Source organism: Hibiscus syriacus, unplaced genomic scaffold (genome assembly GCF_006381635.1).
Source record: "Hibiscus syriacus cultivar Baekdansim isolate YM2019G1 unplaced genomic scaffold, ASM638163v2 tig00000778_pilon, whole genome shotgun sequence".
Classification (NCBI taxonomy): domain Eukaryota; kingdom Viridiplantae; phylum Streptophyta; class Magnoliopsida; order Malvales; family Malvaceae; genus Hibiscus; species Hibiscus syriacus.
Window position 1 is genome coordinate 1,268,514 of NW_024061825.1, and position 18,172 is coordinate 1,286,685.

At 33.8% G+C, this 18,172-nt stretch overlaps 4 pseudogenes; 3 read left to right on the forward strand and 1 right to left on the reverse strand.

Moving 5' to 3' along the window:
• The first annotated feature begins 34 nt into the window (after window positions 1–34).
• Window positions 35–18,141, forward strand: LOC120114489 (annotated as a pseudogene).
• Window positions 4,181–6,189, reverse strand: LOC120114458 (annotated as a pseudogene).
• Window positions 12,616–14,340, forward strand: LOC120218849 (annotated as a pseudogene).
• LOC120218860 lies at window positions 14,613–16,043 on the forward strand (annotated as a pseudogene).
• Window positions 18,142–18,172: the final 31 nt, after the last annotated feature.

Here is an 18,172-nt window from a genome sequence, read left to right on the forward strand (position 1 = left end):
TTTAAAATTTTCAATTAATAAAATAAACATGAATTCAACAGTCAAAATCTTTCAAAAAATAATATAGAATAAGCCTATAACTAGTACGAGTTGGTGAAATCACTAAACCCTACCAACAACAACAACAACAACACAGACATTAGCAGCAGGTTGCTCAAAGAAACCCAGATTCTTGGCCTCCTGCAACTACGAGCACGAATCTCGGAGGGGAAACCAGGTGGGATTCTTGTACAATTAGAAGATTATCTAACGGGCTTCACTTTGCACTCCAAAGGCTGGAAATCTATTTTCTACAATCCCCCAAGGCCGGCATTCTTGGGAACAGCCTCGGCCAAGTTGAACGACACATTGTTGCAAGGTGCGAGATGGAACTGTGGGGCTCTCCAAGTCACGTTCCCCAGGCTGTGTCCTTTGGTCTATAGGTTGACGTCGAGGATGTCTTTGCTTCAACGGATGTGTTATGTTTACCTTTCGTTTCAGCCCTTCTATTTCTTTCCCATGTGGTGTTTAGCTACTGTTCCTCAACTTTGCCCCTTGCATGCCATTCCATTATACCCCAAGGTATGTTTATTTTTCGACTAATCTTCTCCTAAATGTTTCAAATTCGTTCATTTTGTCCATTTGCTTTAACCTAGGGAGGATGGTTTTGGGTCTAGTTGATAATAAATCAATTTAGGTTTTAATAGTTTTGGCAAACTACGCATTTAGTACTTAAATCACCAGTTTTGGTCCGTTTTGGTGTCTAAATTTTTATTTATTTTTAAAACCATACCTAAAGTTTAGTTTTTATTTCATTTAAGTATCCCGCCTTTGAAAATTTTAGCTTTTATTTTATTTTAGTATATCAGTTCAAAATTTAACATTAAGTTTTGAAAAAAATTGAAAGTTTAGGTACTAAAATTGATCAAAACTCATGGTTTAGGTACTAAACGCGTTAAGTTTTTAACTGATTGTACTAAAATGAAATAAAAATGAAACGTACGGCATGATTTTGAAAAAAAATAAAAGCTTAAATACTAAAACGGACTAAAACTAATAATTTAGGTATAAATGTGTAGTTTACTCTAATAGTTTTAGGTTTGGTTCGATTTGGGTTCATGAGGTCATTTGGGTTTGTGGCTCGATTTTTCTGCAGGAACGAAACTATGTAGTATATAATTTTCCGGGTCCAATTATTTTTTAGGTCCTTAATTTTAAAACTAGGAAAATTTATGCCCTGGACCCTCATTTTTCAGTGTAAATACTTCTAAAGTCCCTGCTAATTTGAAATTAGGCAAATCAGGGCAACCTCATTTTTTGGTTAAATACTTCTTAGGCCCTTATCAATTTCAAAATTAAGCAACTTAGACCTTGACTCCATTTTATTACTTTTTATATTTCGCATAATACCAAAAAATATTATAACATTGATTCATATTCTTTTTAGAGCATTTTACCATAACATTTTATTTTCGGACAAAAAGACCCATATGTGGATGAAAACTATTATTTAATAAACAGTCAATACTTCAAAATAGGGACTTTTTTGCCCTAAAATAAAAATATTGGGGGCTAAAATGCTCCAAAAAAGAATAAGGACCAAAGTAACTATTAATCAAACGTTAGTCTTTTTATCTTAAAATGAAATATTTGGGGATAAAATATTTTAAAAAAAGAATAGTTTCCAAAATGATAGTTTAATCAAACGTGAGAGATATTTTCATCTCGTTTTAAGTCATAACGGTGAATTATCCTCTGATAGATGAGATGATTTTCCGGAGGGACGAAAGTCGGATTCCGACTTCGGTTACCATTGAACACTTTCGTTGAAACGGTTTTTTGGTATGAAAAATATTTTATTTTGAAAAACATTTAAAAAAAACTAAATTGTTATGGATCATTTTAAGTTAGACATCAACGAATTCTCAACTAGATATAAATTAAAGTTCGGTAGTCGGTTGTATCTAAGGAAGATCACGTCCTTAAACTATGACTTTTATTTTAAATTAATCTCTAAACTTTTGAATGTTTTAATTTTATTCTCAAACTATGATTATTATTCTAAATTAGTTTTTAAACTTTTTAATATTTCAATTTCATCCTTAAATTACGACTCTCATTCGAAATTAGTTCCCAAACTCTTAAACATTTTTGATTTCATCTCAAACTATCTGTATACATTAATTACATTACTTGTTGATAAAATCGTTAAGCCAATCTATGTTACTATATGTTTGGGGGAAAATTAGGTTAAACTATAGTCGAAAGAAATTATATATTTGGATAAATTTTTAAAGATGAAATTAGAAGTTTAGGGACTAAGTTAGAATGAGAATCATGATTAGGAATGAAATTGTAATATTTAAAATTTTAAAACTAATTAAAATTATAATTTAAAAATAAAATTAAAATATTTAAAAGTTTAAAGATTAATCTAAAAGGACACTTATAATAGAAACATGTGATACTTATTAAGACTTGGATTGATTGTCGAATTAACAATATTTCATTCCTTCCGTTCCGTTGTTTTGATTGTGTTTCGACTCGATTGAGTTACGAGATATTTTTAACGAGGCTCGCATTTTCTTTCAAAAAAATAAATAATATTTCATAATTTTTTTCTTTAAAAAATTCAAATGTGAAAGTACAATTGTACAAATTTTAAGAACTTATATCGGTTCGAAACTCTATGAGGAACTTAATGCAGTTACAGAAAATCAAGAGGGATCAATATATTGAACAATATTATTAATATTAAATATTCGGAATATTATTTTTATTCTTAATATTTATAATTATTAATATTTATATACCTTGCATGTATAGTGCATATCCCGTTTTGAATAAATCAAAACATTGTCATTATATATATATTAAATACATGTACATATGCGTTTACTCTTATATGTATGCCCGTTGTTAGATCGAATCTAAGTTATAGTATCGATATCTTTAAATAATTGAATATCCTTATTCTCATTAAAGTTGGTAAAATAATTAATTAATCGTATTTGTTGATGTAAGTTTTTTTAAATTTTGTCTTATTTTGTATGTGTTTAACAGGGATATCAAAATAAATTATATTCGAACGTATAAGTTTTATTACAAGGACAACTAATTAATTAATTAGGTAGCGATTTAGGACGTTGTTGGAGTGCTAATTCTTCCCCTCGAGTAACCGACTCCCGAACTAAAATTTTTGATAACCCAAACTGTAAAATTGTTTTAATTAAAATTAATATTTTTTATTAAAATGACAAATATGTTTTTGGGTGCATAATCACACCCTAATCAAAGATTGGTATCAACCCCACAAACCGACTTTGTTGTTTTTTTTATAAAAAAAAACTCGAGTCCCAAATTATTTGAGGCAAATAATTTTCTACAAAATCCCAATTTTTTTAATTGACGCCAGATTTTAAAAGGAACGTCTCGACATAGTGATAACACATAATCTACAGAAGCAACTGTTTGAACTCAGAACTTTTAGAGAGAACAACATTCTATTTCATCACTTGATAGGTTCAATCAAATTACATATAAATATATTTTTATTTTTTAAAACAATGTGTTTTGAGAAAAAGTATCGATGAAAGTATATATGAGTCAAAGAATTGATAAAAGAAAAAAAATTACAATAATAAAACCAATTGAATAAAATATAAAATTGAAGGACTAAATTATAAAAAAATACATTTGTTATTTAAGCTCTATTGTGATAGAGAAATAGAAGTGAGTATTCGAGATGAGCCAGCAAATGCTATGATACTCGGATTTTCTGCAAGTATCGTATACAAGTATATTCAATAGTTTCTCATGTATTTCTAAGATCGGACACAAGAAATTCAAGAAGAAAAAAAATGACGGTACAACACCGGAAACGGGCTCGGCACCAAGCCGGAAAACTAATAAGTGGATGCCTCGGTTGTCATCCAGAAGGGAACAAAGAAGGGGACACAAATGATGAATGCTAGCTTCCCATTATACCAGTCAACATGCTATGATAAAAAAGAAACCATGTAGATTTCAGGAGTGCTCAAAACCAATGATGCTATTCATTTCGCATGTAAAAGAGATGGAACTTGTAATGAATGTACAGAGAAACATGTACACATACTTCTTTTTATACAAATCGATCGGAATTATATACGAAAGAAGTATACCTTCGGAGGCGAAAAGGTTAATCGAGTCGAAGATTTGATTACGGGAAAGCTTTTCGATGCGTATGTTGGACCTTTGGAGGTGAATGCCCTACAAGTCTCTACAGGTATTTGTAAGCTTTTAGACATTCGTAATCAATCGATGTACGCATTTCCGTATTTCATTTGCCATTCCATGCAGTCCTCGAAATCGAAACTGCTTGCGCAGTCCAGTAGCGTGTTTTGCTGATGTTCGTAACGACATATATAATTCAACCCTACGAGAAGTTCACAGATAGCTGCTTCGGTCTTTTCTCTATCGGCGAAATACAATGTCTGGAGGAGGAGAACGTTTGTCCGAGCACCGATTTGCTGCTGCTCGAAATTCCGCTCACTTTGCCATCGGATCATGTTGTGTGCCAAGGGGGCCAGCCAGCTTAGTATCCCGTCCAGAGTTCCTTTCCAATCGTGAGCCAATGGAGCATCGTATATGGCCAAGTTCTTGACATAGGACTTCAGATTAGTCCGCAGCAACAGTCTCAAACTCGTCGGTAACATCTGGTACAGATTGTCTCGAGCTTCTTCGCCAACCAAATGAGGGTAGCGCTGTAGCTTCTTGATGATGATTATTACATTGGAGTAATGCAAGGCGAGAGCAGAGCCTCCCACAGTGGAGGGTGAAGCATATATAGCTAACCTACTTTTAGGACCAAATTGTGCATTATTCAACACACTATACTTGGACTGTCTGTGATTTCCATTCAAAGGAACACCAAGTTGAGACCGTAGAAATGGGGACGCATTCCGTCCCTCTCTCATCAGCCCATCATTTGCGGCACTACAACATCCCGAAATCTGGCTATGTCGATCAACGCTCCCATTTTCATCGTTGTCATCATCATCATCGTACCTTGAAACCGAAGAATTCAAACTAAGGCAATGTGTTAAAAACCTCCCAGGACTAGTCCCACAGTGGAAACCGAAATCCTCAACCCGAAACAACCCGACCTCACCCTTTCGAGAATCAATCCCCTTATGCTTCGAACAGACTCCCTTCTTCTCCATCACTCCAAGCTGACCACTCCCAACACTACTACTCTTACTAAGACCCCGTCTCAATGGCTTCGAAACTACAACTGCCCCTCGATCACGAAAACCGCCATTAACCCTCCTACAGTCACTATCCTTTTCCAAAGCAGACTCCCCAAAAACAGCAAGAATCCTAGCAAAAATAGTACAAACAGTCCGAGCCAACAACTCGACAACCTTATCAAATGTCTGGTTCCAGAGTGAAACATTCTTAAGATGCCTTACATCTTGTCTCTTCCAAATCAATTTTTGCTCGAAAGCTCTCTTGCTTTCCTCATGTTGGCTCACATGAAACTTCTTACTAGCCTGTTCTAATTCATTCAAAACCTCCATTTCAGTATACAAATTCGCAGTGGGATTAACAAAGCTTTCCATTCTCTTAACCATTCCATCCATATCTTTGACTAAAACCCCAATTCTCTAACATCAATAACCCCACTCGAGACATCACCATAGACATGCTCGAAACCTAGTAAAGCAGGTTCATTACATTTCTTGCCTAGTCTAGAGACAACATGGGCGACCCTGTTTAACTCGTCGAGCTTTTCGGCCAAAGCAAGGGTGAGAAGATGCTTCTCATCGGAGGAAATCAAAAGGGAGATGCCTTGGGAGTTTAAGGTCTCGGATTTGAGCTTGTAGATCTCGGGCTCGGACAGGGATTTGTGGAGGTGGATGGATTTGGACATCACATTGGCGACTTCGAAAGACAAGATACCGACAGTTTCGTGTTTTTTGGGTGTTGGGTTGTTGTTCTTTTTGGAAGAAGGGTCGAGGAGGAATGCATGTTTGAGATTGGAGCTAACCTGGTTTCCCATTTTGAGTATCCAAGCTTCTGCTACCATTGCCGGATAAAGTTTCGACCTTTGTTTTTCTGCCTTTGTGGGTTTCAACTGCTGAAACTGGAATTCTCCTCGAGCATTTAAAAATGGGGGATTTTGAGTTCGTTTCAGTTTTGAGCTGAGAATTAAAAGACAGGAAAAGGACAGGGTTGAAAGAAGAGAGGTGTGGATGTTTGAAATGAAGGTGGTGGTATTTTTTTTTATAATCCTTTAATCTAATTTGCTTTATTTATTATGTAAAGATTTAATCTTTAATCATTGTTAAGAAGGTATAGTCTTTTGTTTCTTTGTATAGTCTCCGTAGTTAAATAAAATATTATTTTTAAAAGATTTTAAATTCAAATAGTTATATATGTGGTGTGTTTATATGTCGTTAAAAGTCAAGAGAAATTCTGAACCTATATTAAATTATAATTATTGTAAGGAATTCAGATTCGAATAATTATATACGTAAAATGTAAATTGTCAATGATTAATGAAAATTAAATTGACGAACAACTTATGAAACCGAAAACATCTACATTATTTAAATAAATCCCATGGTTATAAAGCTAAATAAATTTATTTTTAAAATTTAAAATTTAAACTTTATTTCTATATTAAACAAGACAATAAAGTTATGTTAGCAGCATGGGATAGGTAATTGAGATAGTACATTCATGGCATTCATTACATTGAAGGTCCACTGTTGTTTTAGGTTGATATCACCACTTAAAAGGGGAAGTTTTACCGTGCGATAATCTTAATATAAGGTTAAGGAAAGACGTTATCGATTTTGTTATTATTTTTTTAACAAATCCGGTAAAAAATTACCTAAAACATTATTATTTATACCTAAAACATTAATCTTTTTTTAAAATTTCTGGTAAAGTATCCAATAATAACAAAACCTGTAGAAAAAAATAATGTTTTAGGTAGCGCTTTACCGAATATGTTAACAAAACCGATAAAGCGCCCAATAATAACAAAACCGGTAGAAATAATAATGTTTTATGTAATTGTTTTTATAGGAATTGCCCATCTAGCTTAGTTGGTAGAGCGTAAGGCTCTTATTCTTGTGGTTGTGGGATCGAGTCACACGGAGGACAATTTATAACGGAGGTCTTTCACGGAAACTGCTCTCAACTTGACGTTAGGGGCAGCCTACTACCCTACCTCCCCTTATCCTATTATATATGGGAATATGGTCAGCTATGTAATTTTTTTATAGAATTTATTAAAAAATAATAACAAAACCGATAATGTATTTTATTAACCTTATATTAAAGCTGCGCGCCCAGAAGGTGATACCTCAATAGTACTACATATCAAGTGGATTTAACCTCTGTTTTGAAAATCGGACGGATCGGTCAGTTCAACCGGTTCAACCGGGAACCGTTGCTTAGTCCGGTTCAATCTAAACCGGTTGAACCGTGTGAACCGGCCAGAACCGTTCGAACCGGACTGAAAACCGAAAAAAACCGGGAAAAACCGGGATTTTTGTTTTTTTTAAAAAAAAAATTAAACCAAACAACGTCGTTTGTTAAACGAGCCAAGTCGAACTCGAGTATTGCTGAGCTCGACTCGAATTTGAAAACTTTAAAAGTAAGCTCAACTCAAGTCAAATTCACAAGCTAAAAATTATCAAGTTCAACTCAAACTCGAAATATAATATTGAAACTTGAACTCAAAAAGGCTTGAACTAAAAAAAAAAAAAATTAGAAGCTCGATTGAAGCCTAAAATTCGAGCTTGATTGAAGTGAAAGAATAGTTATATAATTATAGTTATATAATTTTGTTATGATTTTTTTAACCCCAAATTTATTTTTTATTATAGTTATATAATTATATTTATTATTTAATATGTTTTACCTTAAATATTATGTTGTTTGAATCATTTTGTTTCACTTGATTTTATGGTTTTTAACTTATATATGTTATGACTTGCTTTGAATATAACTTGTGATATAAAAATTATTTTTTATTAAATATTTTTGGTATTTTTATTTAATTTTTTAAATAATTATGACGTCGTCCGGTTCTTTCGACCGTCGACCGGTTCGACCGGTTGAACCAATGAACCGATAACATGACCGATTCGCTAACCGGTCCGATTCTAAAACCATATTTAACCCACTTTTTAGGTCAAAAAGGGAAGCAACCCACACAAACCAACCTGTAGTTTGACTTAATTTCCAATACAAATGTACCACATATTTTCCTTACATAGAGCATAATAGCTTTGACGTTGGTTTACATGCACACATGAAGGAAGGGGATTAGCATCCAATCCATTAATTTTAAATATATATATTAATTATTTTTAAAAGTACAAGTACTCATTTTTTATTAGTCTAGAGTGATTATAATATAACATATGTTTAGAATGTTTTAAGTCATTGACAACGTACATATATCTTATAGACATAATTACTCGAACTAGAATCGTTAGAGGGCGTTTGGTTCAGGTAATCTTGGATTACCGGGGCAATGGAATGTCCGGGAATTGATTCCCCCTTCCCTTAGGTATTTTTACATTCCCAACGTTTTGGAATAAAATGCCCTTATTTTTTTTAAAAAAATATCATTCTTCTGTCATTGAATAAAAAGAATTCTACGAATGTTAAATTGCAAATTTATCCTTAAACTATTTTAGATTGACAAAAAAAAGTTCATAATTAGAATTTATATGAAGTTTAGGGGTTAAAATAAAATTTTACCCTTTTATTAAACATATTATCTTTTTAATTTTGTAAAAAAATTATATAAATTTTATGAATTTAATTTTTTAAAGAAAATATATAAATTATAGTAGAATTCAACTTATTAAAAAACAAATATATAATAAGGACAATTTGGTAAAATATACATTTCAATAATCTTTTATTCATTTAACCAAACACTGTAATATTACATTCCTACTAAACGAACCAAACACAAAAATACAACATTCCCAGTAATCTTATTCCAACCGGTAATCTTATTCCCACCGATAATTTTATATTTCGTGAACCAAACGCACCCTTAAAGAGAACAATATTTCTTTTTATCATTGAATTCACATGATGAATTCATAAGGACTCGTTTTTAAAATGTAAAATTATTTGTGAATGATGGTCAAATTAAATAATAATGAATATAGAAAAAATAGATTAGAGTCAAACCTAATATTATTTGGAATAAACTATAGTAAAAGTCGTTTTTGTTTCATTTCCTTTCGATTTTGACTAGGTCCGATCTGACATATTAAGGACTAGGCCAGAAGGTGATGACAAGAAGATAAGTGGGGGCTCATATTTAGATTTCTTTCATCATTAAAATGGGTCCCACTAAATTATATATTTTCGAGTTTTTAAATAAAAAATGATGTTTAAATTTTTTAAATTATTGAGGCCCACTAAATTACCATATTTTCGAGTATTTAAAATAAAAAAAATATGTTTAAAATATTTTTTAATTATTAAACTTAAAAATAATTTTAAAAATGGGCCCCTCTAAGCTTGGGGCCCTAGGCGGTCGCCCCCTGGCCTATGCCAGGGTCGGCTCTGATTTTGACCAACCAACTTATAATTGTTATATTTCAATCACATATGTTATTGGTTAGTTACAATTTGGTCACTGCAACGCCTAGTCACATTCAGTGGCGGATCCATAAATATTTAATTTTACACAGATTTATGACCGTTAAATGAGTGAAAATAGACAGTTGAGATTAACTCATTGTTTTTTTTTCTCCAAGTGAATATCTTCTTATTTTCTACTATTAATCTCAACCTTTAATTTCTCTCATCCAATGATCCTCAAAGAATGTAAAACTAAAAGAGTTATACACAGTATAATTGGATCATGTCCCTTTATATATATATATATATGTGTGTGTGTGTGTATTAATTCTCTACCCGGCAAAACCCAATCAAATAGTTCCTTCCTAGAAAGGGCAAATGTAGGGTAAGGGCCTATGGAGAATGTTGGGTGTGGGACTTTCTTTTCTTAATTGGTTTAGAATGTAGGGTAAGCACCTTAATATCTATAATTCAATTTTATTTCCTAAGACCAAGAGATGGCTTTTTGAGTGTGTATATATAAAAAGTATTAATGAAAAAAAATCATTTGTATATCCAAATATTTATTATAAATAAAAGTAAATGGTTGGAAGATAATAATAAAAAAGACAAAAACATATATATTTACATTAAAAATCACAATCGAGAAACATTATAAATAAAAAGAAGAAGAATTTTATTATAGTCAAACGAATTAAAAGAGAGAAAAAAATAAAAATCTTTATTTTTATTCTAATTTATTTCTTCACTAAATGAGGTGCACTATAAACTTTTTATGTCATATAAAATAAATTTCAAATCACAAACTATAACACTAATAAAAAAAAGGTAAATTATGCATTTAATACCTAAACTATCAATTTTAGTACCTAAACTTTTATTTTTTTAAAAAAATCTTACATAACATTTAGTTTTCATTTCATTTTAGTACCACTGTTAAAAACTTAATATTTTTAGTACCTAAACTATCAGTTTTAGTCCATTTAGCACCTAAACTTTCATTTTTTAGAATTTAACAAACAGAAACTAAAGTTTTTAACGACGGGTACTGAAATGAAACAAAAACTAAACTTTAGGTGTGGTTTTGAAAATTTTAAAAGTTTAAGTATTAAAACAGACAAAAACTGATAGTTTAGGTACTAAATGCATAATTACCCTAAAAATTAATTGTCGTAATAAGGGATAGGCACATGATCTGAATCCGACCCAATCGGGTTAATTTTTTTAAAAAAATTTGGGTTCAGGTCGGGTCAAGTTTTTTTTTTGAGAATAGGTTCAAATCGGGTTCGAGTTTAGGGTGAAAGAATTCCGACCTGACCCGAAAAAAATATAAAATACCTTATATATTTAGGGATCATTGCAAGAAAACCCCTCTTTATATATATATTTTAAATTAAGTCCCTATTTATTAAATAAAATTAATAATTTTATATTATTTCGGGTCGGAGTTGGATTTTATCACCAAAGTCGAGTCAAATTTCAGGTCAGATTAGATTTCGGGTGGAGGTATAAAATTTTTGAATTGTGTCGAGTTGGCCGGAAATCGGACCCAACCCGACACATGCCCATCCCTAGCCGTAATGGATGAAAAACTGAACAAGAACAAGCCTCGTGGGTTGGCCAACCTTGACAAAAACAGGTGAAAGTAAACAAGCAAAAATTGACAAAAACAAAGGCCTGGGGATGAGATTTCAATTCAAATTCCAATATTTATCATTTCATTTAAATGATATAAAGAAGAAAAAAACATTATTAAAAAAAGACAGAAGTGAGTCATGGCGATGCTAACAGCTTATGATCTCCATATGTAAAGGGACAGGCCGACCGAGTTCAATGTTGGGGCTAATGTTATATGACAGCTATGAACATATCCCATGTTTCTTCCTATGTTTTTGCTTTTGTTGGTTCCCCTTACATCTATTCAATAATCTAATTCATATAAATCTTTTAATTTTTATATTCGATTTGATTCGTAAATAAATTTAGCTATGATTTATATACTTATATTATGTTCGAAATCGTTCTTAAGGGCCCCAAGAGGTTGAAGGGACAGGACCATTTCCCGACCCTTCGCTCCTCATTTCATATTTAAGATTTTATAATTACTACGAGACCTTAAATTCTAAATCTTAAATTTTATAAATGTGAATGTGAAACTTATTATAAAAGATATCCGAATTCGAGTTAAACAGATTCTTAAGATAGGGTTAAAAGATGTAAACTAAAGAAACAACTCGAATAAGTTAATAGTTAAACCATAATTTCAAAATTATAGGGATCTAAATGATAATTTACCCATTCAAATGGGGGCCATAGTGTAACGTATAGTCAAACCTAAGTAGTAAGCAGAGTTTAGTGGACAAGTTACATTGTTAGGAGAATCAGCAACATAAATAGTTAGTTGATGGTTACAAGTTAAACTATACGATTATATGATATTAAATATAATTAAAAAAAATTAAATGTGACAAAAAAGTATCCATAAGAAATACAAACATGATACATATACACATAAAATACAACTTGAAAATACGGATAAGTTCGTAGCTAAACAATAATTTCAAATTTTTGACAGGGATCTAAATGGCAGTTTGACCATTCTTTATTTGTTCCAATCAAATGGGGCCTATATATAGTATAAACATGGTACACAAAACCCAAAAGAAATAACTCGAATAATTTCATAGTTAAACTATAATTTAAAAAATTATAGGGATCTAACTAACAATTTGGCCATTCTTGAGCTGTTCCAGTCGTATGGAACCATAGTGTAACTTATCGTCAAACCTATGAAGTAAGCAAAGTTTAGTGGAGAAGTTGCATTGCAAAGGAGAAATCAACAAAGCATAAAATGGATGGTTACAAGTTATACACACGATTTATGATATAAATATGATAAGAATAATTAAAATATATTTAAGAAAAACAAGAATCGAGTTATCTTAATAGTAAATAAATTGTTATTATTCCTTAATGTTTTGGGCTCGAGCGATCACGAATCTAAGGGGTGTGAGCGTTCAATATCAAATGGTTGAACATATACTGCTAGGGATGACAACGGATCAGGTTAGAGTCAGGTTTTTTTATCGACCTGATCCAACCCGATATAAATTAATCATTTAATTAAAATAATAATAATTTTTTAAAATAAATTATATTATTATCCTGGGGTCGGGTCGGGGTTTTTCAGCCTCCACTCGAATTTGACCCAGCTTCAACCATTAAAAAATTCAATCCGGCCCGACTTGAACACACACATATATATATTAAAAAATTCGACACTGTCAGGTCGGGTTAGATCGAAACCCGTCAATTCGAATTAAAAATACGTGTGAATTAAGATTAATGAAATTTTATGATGATTGGTGTTTGAAAATCTTTATCAAGTGGGGATAACATTGTTTTTTAGTGTTCCCCAAAAGATTAGAATAAGTTTAATCTTTTTGACTGATTGGATAAGCAAATGGATAATTGGATTCATAATAATCAGAAACTCATCAAAGTGTAAACCACTTCTTAGTAATTAATCAATCGGTCAACGTTTTCTCTTTCATAATCAACAAATCTTTGAATAAAATATCATTTTATGTGTATTTTTCTATCTGGATCGAATCGAGTTCGAATAAATAATTAAAGAAATTTTATAATCATTTAAGTTTAATTAAGTTCAAAATAAATAAAATTTTAAAATTTGAATTAAAAGAAGAAAGAGTGATGATAACGTTTTAATTAAAATTTGAGAATAAAGAATCCCATTAATCAATACTTTGGAATTAATTAACATTTTCTTTATTAAAAGATTTTCAGTTGAAAATTGTTTATGGAATATGGGTTCATAACGGCCTTTTCAGGCCCATAAACGAAAGGAATTGGCAAGCCCAACCTCCCTTAATAAAGGCAATTCACCCCAACAAAAATATATATTAATGTGTTGAAGATGAAGCTGCATATTCAGCCTTTAAATTTGGTCAGTTTACTTCATTTGTAGCAACCAAATTTAAACGCCGATCGCCCTGGTTTCGTAGCTTACCATTTTACGTTCCGAGCCAATGTGCTCGTTAGTGAAACGACGGAACTTTTCATCCTCACCCTCACCCGCAAAACCGTCGAGCACCGGCTCAACCCCGACCTGTTCAGCTCAATCGTCGTCGCACTTTCACGAGCCAAGGCTCAGTCGACACGTGGTTCGGCTCTCGTCACTGTGTCCCACGGCAAGTTCTTCTGCAATGGCTTAGACCTCGATTGGGTCAATGCCACGGCTAGGTTCAATAAAGAAGCTCAACAACGCTTCGACCGCCTGCTCGACTCCCTCAATCCCCTTATCCTAGCCTTCATCCCCCTCCCCATGCCGACTGTCGCAACCGTCAACGGCCACGCCGTAGCTTCCGGCGCAATGATCTCGTTCTGTCACGATACGTGGTCATGAGACGTGACAGAGGCGCGCTCTGCATGAGCGAGTTGGATAGAGATATTAGGGTTCCTGAAATCTTCATGGCTTTTTTAGGGAGAATGCGCGATATGTTGTTGCGTGGGTTGAAGATAAAGGGCGAGGAGGCACTGAAAATGGGGATCGTGGACGCCGTCCACGACGGCGAGGGAGGAGTTAGAAACGCCGGAACGAAAATGGCCGGTGATTTGGCCAAAAGTAACTGGGATGGTGAAGTTTATGTTGAAATGAGAAAAGGGTTGTTTCCTGAACTTTGTGGCATGCTGGAAATGACGTCCAATGTTATTGCAACTCCAAAACTTTGATTTATATACGAGTTTATGTTAGTCGTTGAATACAATAGTCATGTTGGTATCAAACAATTTCAATCCAACAAATTTCAATATTAAGATAATTATACTAATCAAAATCTACACGTTTTGATTCGATAAAATTCTTTATACATGTAAAAGTCTGAAAAAAGTATTGATGAAGTTCCTGTTAAATTGCTTAGATGCTTAAGCCTTATGGCAGTTGTACGTATAGATGTATACATAAATGGTAATGATTAACTGTTGAATGATTTTTAAAGAGGAGTATGAACCTAAGCCTTTGGCTCAAGTGGTTAGGCCATGATCCCTTGCTCAAAGAGCAAGGCTCGAATCTCCTTTTACCTGAATCAAAGAGTGTTAGGTATGCTCCCTGGGCTAGAATATAAGGAGAGGTCTTAGGGTCACAAAATCTTGAGGGACTTATGGGATCCAAAGAGGACAAGACTGAATTAGGCTATAAATGAACCATGCTTGTAGGAAAGCTGGATCATGGTATCATGATGCTTGCATGATGAGGCATGGGGCTTTTCATATGGTGATGGGTTGTGATACCTTGCTCACCGCTGTGTTGTAAGGTATCCCTAGGTGATGTGCTAGACAACGTAGTTGCCTCAGCCCTCAAGCAATTTTCCTTTTCTTTTTAATATTTTTCTTTAATTTTACCTTTACCAGTAAGAAAGCGGATGATATAAAACTCGTATCTTCTCGATATTTGATTGTTCAACAACACGAACACTCATACATCTAAAAGAGCAGTAGATGATAGGAGATTTGGGATCTTCTTTTTCAATGAAAAACTGTTTTCTAGCTTGAGCTTTGAATATGAATTCTGGAATTTTGTGCTTGGGCTAAGGCGTGCCTTGCTTGTTTCTTCTCTTACATTATGTGTTCGTGTGTATAGGTTCAATGAATTAGGTGACGATGGGGGGCCAGCAGCGAAGGCATTGAAACCAAAAATTCAACATCTTCTCAAAGACTGTATCAGCTCATACCGGGTTGCAAGTGCCAAAATTCGATGTAAGAATTGCTATATTTCATCACTGAGATAAACTTATTTATATGTCATGTTTTTCTAACGTCATAACTCTTGGAGCTGTTATTTAAAGATAAAGTATCTAGTTGCTGCTTCTGTAGCCTTTAAAGGTGCCGGGGGCATCCTCTTTACATTTGACAGCGGTATCGGAGCTTATCTTCTGGTTCATTTATGGACTTATGTATCATTTTTAGTTCGTAGTTCGATTATCAACAAGTCTACTGATGTATTACACTATTCTACCCGTGTAGGTTCTGCAACAAATCATTGTTACTCCTATATAGTATGACTTCTACAACTATGACACAGAAAGAAAGAATTTGTTATACTTTTCACCAAATTCACACAGGTTCGTAGTCGATATATGTTCCATTTCTCCCTTCCAGTTATACATTTCATGTCGGCAATCCGTTTCAAATTATATTTTTCTAACTAAATTCCCGTTCTTCAGAACTTGGCGCTGTTAGGGGCTTTATTCTTTTTTCTTTATTAGCATGAAGAACTCAATGCCCAAGAGACGATACAAGAAAAATGCTCCAAAAACAAAAACATATTGAAGAGGAACATCTAGGTTTTTTTCGATCTCTGTCGACCTCGGTGAATCCACATATCTATTCATATGTGCTTGCACCATGACTTTGTTCCTTCAAGATTACGTGGAAGAAGAGCATGTTATTACCTTGACTGCATGATAACGTTAACTACAAAGTTTAGTTCATTGTTTTTTAATTTCCAGAAAGGGTTTGATAATTTTGATTTTAAATCTGCTGCATCTTTTTGTTTTACCCTTTTTCTTGGAATCTTTAAATCCTGGATTCATATTGCTTATTGATGTTATGTATCATAAAACATACCAACGTTGGGATCATTTCAAACCCCTGAATCGTTTTCGTTTAGTCGAAGTACGATCGAGAACACGAGAACCGTTCTCTGTAATGCTTTAACATCGTGAGTTTTTATCGGGTCTGATGTCTGGTATGATGTGAGAGAAGTTTCAGTAGATTTTGCGGTGTCGCAAAGCACCGTTGCCTCTTCCAAATGCACACTTGTGTGAATGATGTTCGTCGATTGAATTTGATTGACATGATTGTTATTATAACAATATCATTGGCGTGTTATCTTCAACGATGAGTAAGATTGGTAAGATTAGTCAAATTAGTGATAAGAATATGTCCAAAGCTAAATAAACAAAATCATTCACGTGTTAAAATTTATATAATATAATATCTTCAACGTGATTATCATGGAAAAATGAAATCACAAACATTTTCCTTGTTTATAATTTCTCGTCACCATCACTCTTTTTGTTGTTATCTTTAGTTTCCCCTTCTATTTATCCTAATTTTAGTGTTTGTCGTTCAGGCATTCACCTAGACTGTTTATACAGAGGTTACATTCAAATACCAGAGGAAAACAAATGGCGGTAGCCAAGGCAGGTGAAGTCATTTTCGAACGAGAATATGATCGAGCAAGTGAAATCAAAGCTTTCGACGAGACAAAAGCCGGTGTCAAAGGGCTTGTAGATGCTGGAACTTCTGAGGTACCTCGAATGTTTCATCAGCCACCGGATACTTCCGGGGAAACTTATGTTCCAACTGCCTCCAGTATACTATCCCTGTTATAGATCTTCAAGGAGTGAAGGAGGATCGTAGCACTCGGAAGTCGATAGTCAAGAAGTCCGTACTGCATCAAAGGAATGGGGTTTTTTTCAGATCATTAACCATGGAATACCTGTGAGTGTTCTTGAGGAGATGAAGACTAGTGTACGTAGGTTTTTCGAGCAAGATGTCGAGCTCAAAAAACAATTCTACACTCGTGATTTTACGAAAAAAATTATTCATAATAGCAATATCCATCTCTTTACTGCGCCAGCAGCTAACTGGAGAGACTCAATTTGTTGCATCATGGCTCCTGATCCTCTTAACCGGGAAGAGTTGCCTGAACCATTAAGGTATATACATATATAAACCCTGAAATTTTATGAACTTTTTACCAGTATGATTTTGGTGTAGGGATATGATGGTGGAGTACACGGACCGCATCATGAGTTTGGGTCATTTGCTCTTTGAGCTGATATCAGAAGCTCTGGGGTTGAACCTGATCATCTGCTAAAGATAGATTGTGCAAAGGGTCTCAGTCAGCTCTGCCATTACGCTCCGGCTGTCCGCAGCCGGATTGACTCTAGGGACAAGCAAGCACGCTGATAATAGCTTCCTCACGGTGCTTCTACAAGACCATATTGGTGGTCTCCAAGTTCTTCATGAAAATCAATGGATTGATGTACCTCCAGTCCCCGGGGCTTTGGTCGTTAACATAGGAGATCTTCTACAGGCAAGTCCTGAAAATTACATTAAACAATCAGATTTAGAACTGAACGACTGATCGATTTATTTTCTGATTTGTCCTGCTTTTATTTCAGCTTATATCGAATGACAGTCTTGTAAGCGTGGAGCATAGGGTGCAGGCAAATTCCGTCGGACCTAGAGTATCGGTGGGAAGTTTTTTTGTCACGAGTTTTCAACCAAACCCGAGATTGTATGGACCTATAAAGGAGCTGTTATCGGACGATAATCCTCCGAAATACAGGGAAACTACTGTAATCGAGTATATGACTCTCTTCAAAAAGAAAGGCCTTGATGGAAAGTCTGCACTGACGCCTTTCAGGATATGAACCAGCACTCTCCAAGACAAAGAAGATTATCATGTATCTGTGTATCTATGCTGCATGTACCCTGTTTATGAACATACTGTTGCTTGTTGAATGGTCATTTTAGAATTTCAACTTTTACCCTA